Here is a 6585-nt window from a genome sequence, read left to right on the forward strand (position 1 = left end):
ATGCCCCTCGCACTAGGCCAAAATAGCCACGCTTTAACACCAAAAAAGCCACCCTAGCTTTGTATTTAATTTACCTCACTAAACTGAAGCACAGTTGATATTTTTGTTGAAGATATTTTCATATGTGTGTTTTTTTCATTCAATTAGTTAAGAATTATTAATAGAATATAGCTTAACATAACATTACTTAACATACTAGCTAAGCTATTTCTATGAAATGCTGTAAAAAATGTTAAACTGTAAGAATTAAAAGGGCTGTAAGAAACAGATGTCGATAGTACATGAAAATTCTAATTCTTAGACATGGTCCCAACAGTGAAATCAGCATGGTAGTATGCTGAAGGGAGTTCAGCTGCTTTAACATACTATGTCATGGCGAGGGCTGCCAACCCCTGGTCTCGGCCCAAGGAGGTCTCTCTCTCTCACTGAGGACACGACCGACCATTCCACTCCCTAAGGGTGCCAGCCCCTGAGAGAAGGGGTGTGCGTATGACAGAAAGGGAGAAAAAAAGAGTGCGAGAGAGAGGGAGAAAAGGAGAGAGAGGGAGGGGGAAAGAGAGAGAGAGAGAGAGAGGGAGATAGAGAGGGAGGGGAGAGTCATAGGAACACACGGTCTTCCAATCCTATCTCTACATCCGCATCCCTTGCTTTTGGTGTTGTTTGTTTTGCTTTAAAGGCACAACACTGCCACAGCTACACTCTCCTCTCTGCAGACACCACTAAGAGATAAGCAGCACGAGTATGCTGGACGCCACACCATATAATAAAGAAATAAGGACCTGAAAAAGCCTCAGGTAAAATTACAGACATTGTAATGCAGAGACATGTGCGATGAAAAGCCAACCTCCTTCAAAAGAATATCACCGCCAGTCAGACAGTATCATTATTTATGACACGATTGTAACCACGCAAACATAGAGTAAATAACACTGCTAATAACATGAAAATTAAATAACTTTTGCACCTCATGTTTAGAACCATCTGCTATCTAGTACATGCATACATTGCTGAGTACTATATCAAAGTGTAAGACTGTATTAAATTAAATGAATAAATAAACTACTATCATAAATGACAATATGACACTAAATCACAACAAAAGAAAAAAAAGGTGAAATATGAATGACTGAAATCATCCAAATGTATAATGCAATAGCAAATATCACATATAAACGTTCATCTGATGTCATTATAATCCCCATCATAAATACAATGAAATGACACACACACACAGACACAAAATAAGACAAGCCTAGCGTTTCATATTGTTCCCCTTCCGCCTGACAGGGATTAAAGAAATTTAATACGTAACAAAAAACACGCCCTGACCATTGCTAATAAGGTCAAAATCAAAGTAGACTAGAGAGAATGCGTTAACCCATTCAGCAGATAGTAGCTTTACCTTCCCATTGGCACAACAGCCTTTTCTACATGCGACAGTCAGAAGAAACCGCACACACACACACACACACACACACACACACACACACACATAGACTGCTTACGACTGTCATACATGACCACTATTACAGTGCCCTGGCAATAACCCCCAGTCCGCATTACACAGCTCAGCCTAAGAGTTCAGAAAGATCTTGTTTAAAAAAATCAAACAATTATTACAAATTATTATGAGGATAGAGGAAAATAGAGTAAAAAAAAACATAATATCAGCAATATCTCTTAGCCTACATTCTGATCATGTAATGAACATGGCTTTGCATATCACACCAAATATCAATGTTCTAATTCACTACATATTCCCTACAGAAAAAAATTATATGCATGAAGGCATAATCCAAGAGTGTCTAAGAGAGTGTCTGCTGTCTTTGTTTTGTAAAACTGAATGACGGGGAGAGGGAGAGAGTACGAGAGAGAGAGAGGGATAGAGAGAAAGAGAGAGAGACAGAAGTAAAAGAGTGGGAAAGGAAGGGTGGGAGTGACGGTGTCCTAGCAGAGCACCTGAATTGTGTTATATCTCATTTTCTGTGTGATTATTGGCAAAGCCCATATGGCGGGCACAGACACTATGCCGAGATACACACAAATCCTGACTTATCTGTCTCACTGTCGGCCTACCCGACACTCTTTTACTATCCTTTAAATAAAAGAGGAATTTTAAATTTGCCACAACAGTAAGACTGACTTCAAAATGTGAGAGGTACAAAGAAAAAAGGGGGGCACATTCCCAACATCCCACCTTTAAATGTGGCTGTGTAAACAGCCTGTGAGGAAGAAATAAAATGATTTTGCATATAAATATCTACAGTTAGTTATGGTTTGATGCCCATGCGTAAACTATTAAGTGTACATACGGGCGCACTTGGCCTCTCAAGCTGGGACAAGTCCGAGAGGAGGAAAAGGTCTGGACGGCTGTTCTTCTGACCTCTTCCCCGATTCATTCTTTCTGGCCAATGGCTATTTGACCCCTGCCATCCTCCTCCACAGCTTTCTCTCATTTTCATTTCTCTGCCTTCATCTCACTACCTTTGCATCTGGGAAAGGCAAACACTCTATTTTACAAAGCCAGGACTTCCACGCCAGCAGTACTCTTTGTTTCAACACATGACAAACTCATGACAAATGCTACACCCCATGTATCTTTATCCGCTGTCCAAAACGGAGGCTTGTTTTATCTTTCCCTCACTGACCCTCACAATCTCAGTGTTGTTGCTTTGTGTGACCCCTCAACATAACCCACACCCACCCCACTCCTTTCCCTGTTTTCCTTTAGCTGGTAATGTAGGGGTTTTCCTGCTCTTTCTTTTTTATCTCTCCTACACTCACTCGGTGACCCCTGCTCCCCTGTTTCTTGCCGTCTGACCCCGAGTCTCCCAACCTCCCCCCTTTTCATTCTGCCACAACCCAGCACATCTCTGCTCCAGCTCGCCAACACATTTTCTTTTTTTCGACTCCTACTTGCGAAAAGCCAGCGTTTTGCGTCTTTCCTGTATATTGTAGACTATTTATGTATTTTGGGGGTTCTGTTCTTTCTGAGGGCATCACGTATGGCTCCAGAGTTAGCTGCATCGTGGGATCCATAACATTTCCGCTTTTCCTGCCTATCTGTCCGTATCTCCGAGGGACTGGCTACATGCTCTCTTTCGAGCCAAATCGGTCCCCTTATCGTCTCTTCCATTAGCATTACGTTACGCTTTAAATTGTCGGACTGAGGAGTTTGTTCTACTGTATAGTGCTAAATTAATCCCGTGACTCCTTTGTCATTTCATTATTTGAGTTAGTCTTTAGTTTTCTAATTAAAACATGGTCGAAAGACGCACTTCAGACTTAGTGTTCATTATGTTAGCAATGATAGCATAGAATGTAGAATAAATAACTGTTCCAAATTTGTCATTGCTCCACCATCATGCATGCGAATACCATTATTAATGTTGCTTGTTTACTGTTTATTGTTCACGGGTTCGTATTTCCCCCTCCGATATTCTGCATATCGTTTCATTAAAACGCGTATTAGTTCCACAGCCGTCTTTTAAGTAATTTTATATCTTTCTGTTCTATTCATGCTGTTCTCTCCGATCAGCGTCTTAAACTCTCTGCCCTCGGCTTGCGCTCTGCCGTATCGGAGCTCTGGGTGATCCGCTCATGTCATGAGGGAGAGTCGGAGCTCCGTCTTCAAATCCAACACACTCTCAAAACACACTCACACACATGCCGATCGATTTGCATGTGACTCCGTCTGGGAATCAACAAAATCGTCCTAAAGAAGGCTTCGACAAGCAATCGGGAAAGAAAAATAAAAAGAAAATGTAGCCAAAGAGGAGAGACCGAAAAGTAGTTCTGAAATGCAAAGCAGGGCGGAGAGAAATCAACACTAATAGAGGACTCGAAAAGTAAAGATGTGGCAAATACTAGCTAAGGAATCAGCGAAGATGTGTTGTTGTTGAAAACAGATGAAAATAGAGGCTGGGGACGAACTGGCATTATCAGAAAATACGGGGAAACAGGCTACGTTTTCCTTTCGCCGGACGTAGACGGACCCACAAGCTGGACTAACGTGCTCCTTTTCCAGGCTACGGTCATGTGCAGCTCCCGCTACCTTCCGACTTCTCAACCCAGCCTTTTTACGCCGCGATCATCCTCTAAACATGTTCTTTGAAGCTGCTTTGCCTTCCTGATAACTATGATTTCAGCGAAATGCCGAAAATTGTTTTAAATTCACGATTTGTGGTCAACTGCTTGGAAAGGAATCGCGGTCTTGCCCGTTTCTTTTCTTCCAGCCATGAGAAGAACGAGGACGAACCCAGATGTAAACACAGGTAAAGATACGAATAAAACAGAATAAATAAAACAACTTGCATGAAAATAACTTGCGATCGCCTGTTATTTCACATAGTGAGAGAATGGATAGTCTTCGGAAGGTTGAGGAAAATCACCAAAAACCTTCGATCACCCTGCTATTGGAACTAAAAAGAACGTTATCGTAAAGATAGAGAGAGGAGAGAGAAACCAAAGTTGAAACTTACAATTTTTTGCTGCCGCTTTGAGATCCTCGCTTTTTAATCCAGTATAGAGACGGTTTGGCTAAAGATCCCATCAAGGCAGTCCCTTTTGGTCAGTTTGCGTTTAGGATGGCAAAAGAAAGATCATTGTTGTTGCGGAGAGTAAAAAACGAAGTATTAGTTGTAAAGGCAATATAAAAATAATTTGGATGCAAAGCAGGCGATGAGTCTTGTGTTAGAGGGAGAGAGGAAGAGGTGAAAGTGAGATCTGATGATTGAAAAGAAAAAAACTCTTTGGATCTTTATTCCTGCTAATTAGTTTCCTGCAAAAAATGGCTGTGATTAATTCAGTGCGCATGTGCTTCATTACACAGGCACGACGGGAAGGGCTAATTAGCCACCTTCTGGATCAATAAGATTCAGCAAAGGAGAGAGCTAGGAAGAGGGAGGGAGGGAGAGAGAAAGAGGAGGGAGGGAGGGATGGATAGATAGATGGAGGAAGAAAAAGAGGAAAGTAATGATCAGGAATTGAAAATATGGAATTAGGCACAGCGGAAAGTAAGAGTTTGATTAGAAGAAAGACAGCGAAAGTTAATAGTAGAGAGTGGCGGCGCAGTTGCGGCATTGCTGTTTATTTGCGCTCTTTTCCCTGTTAGTATATGTTGAACGTAAATATAAAACAACCGTATTTTGTAATTTATTTTAAAAGGAAAGTATGCACGTAATGTAAAAATGCTTGTTTTATGCTTTGCTCCAGTTGAAAAAAAACTTTCAATGCCAAGCAACACTGTATTGTAGCCTATCGGTACTGTAATTCCATGAGTCTTTAGAATGGAAAATCTTTAACGTGAATTGAAATGTTTGCCGAGAATATAAGCATATGCAATAGTACTGCCAAATAATATAAACCAACATAAAGAACTTTAAACTAATTACATGATAATAAAGTCGATACGCTACGACGTAACTTCACATATGTCGAGGTGCACCGAGTTGGAAATTATAGTCCACTTTTACGACTTGAGAATACTTTTGTAAATGAACTTCAGTATTCTTACACATTACATGTTCACAAAGTTGCAAAGCTATTGACGGTGAACCATTTTGGCATTATAATTTCTTGAAATAATCTATTTTATGTATACTTAAACATCACATCAGTACGCCTGTTCTCAGTTTTCTCAAGCGAGGCATCCAAACGGTGTGCTGTATGCTTTAGTCGGCTTAGCTTCTTGCATGACATCTCCACATACTCAGAGAGCGGATGATATAACATGTCTACAACTGAGGTAAATAGCGAACATTGTCAGCTTGTTTTTCTGAAAGTCATAACCTAAGTAATGTTCTAACTGGCGCTAATGCACAGGGAAGTCTATTTATTTAATATTAGTGTGAGATAAAAGTTTGATGCTAAGCCACTGTAAAATCTCACCTGAACTTGAATTGATCAAGTTGTATATTGGCTGCACGTTGCATGCATGAGAGGAAAGACTACCTTTGTGAACAGAACAAACAGAATTGGCCAATTATTATATTTTCATATTTTCCATAGCATTTTATGTTTCGGTTCAACTTAAAAAAGAAGATATACTGCTATCCCGTGGTATATTTGAACACTGCTAGGGAGATGAGGAACCCAGGCTTGTTTAAAATGTATGCCCTGTTTTACAGACAAGAGAGTAAGGAAAGCTCAGACTATAGGCTACGAGTTGACTGATTAAACAGCGGTTTGCAACGAGTTTGTCAAAGTGCAAAGCAAAAGTAACCCTTTGTGAACGTGATATACGAGCTCAGTGTATTATTGTAGGTGAAACGATGTGACATAGTCAATAGTACCAGTACAGTGGTATATGAGATACATTTTTAGAAAATGTGCATGTTTTAGTGTAGACTATTTGGTTCGTAACATAGGGCCTTTGAAAGCGTATTTGAAACTGTTGTTAATGAAAATTTCCACAGCGCGATAAAAGTAATACACACATGCTCGTAGGCGCGTGCACGCACACCCTACACACACACACACACAATGTGTGTGTGTGTGTGTGTGTGAGAGAGAGAGAGAGATTTTCCTCTCTCTCTGACTTATGCACACACACACAATGCGTTGGCAGGAGCATCAATATATTAA

General features: G+C 40.5%; 1 protein-coding gene across 6 annotated transcripts in view; it reads right to left on the minus strand.

Annotated features, from left to right (window-relative positions):
• zfhx3b (zinc finger homeobox 3b) overlaps positions 1-4879 on the minus strand; it is a 169449-nt gene extending 164570 nt beyond the window's left edge. For all 6 annotated transcript variants that reach the window (XM_076287863.1, XM_076287866.1, XM_076287865.1 and 3 more), the window contains exon 1: positions 4482-4879. The gene's annotated coding sequence lies outside the window, so the exon portion shown is untranslated. The remainder of the gene's footprint in view (positions 1-4481) is intronic.
• Positions 4880-6585: the final 1706 nt, after the last annotated feature.

This window comes from Alosa pseudoharengus, unplaced genomic scaffold, assembly GCF_046254945.1.
Source record: "Alosa pseudoharengus isolate Yale_2024_CS ecotype anadromous, Long Island Sound unplaced genomic scaffold, YU_APseudo_1.1 YU_APseudo_1.1_scf_16, whole genome shotgun sequence".
In the NCBI taxonomy this organism is placed as follows: Eukaryota; Metazoa; Chordata; class Actinopteri; order Clupeiformes; family Clupeidae; genus Alosa; species Alosa pseudoharengus.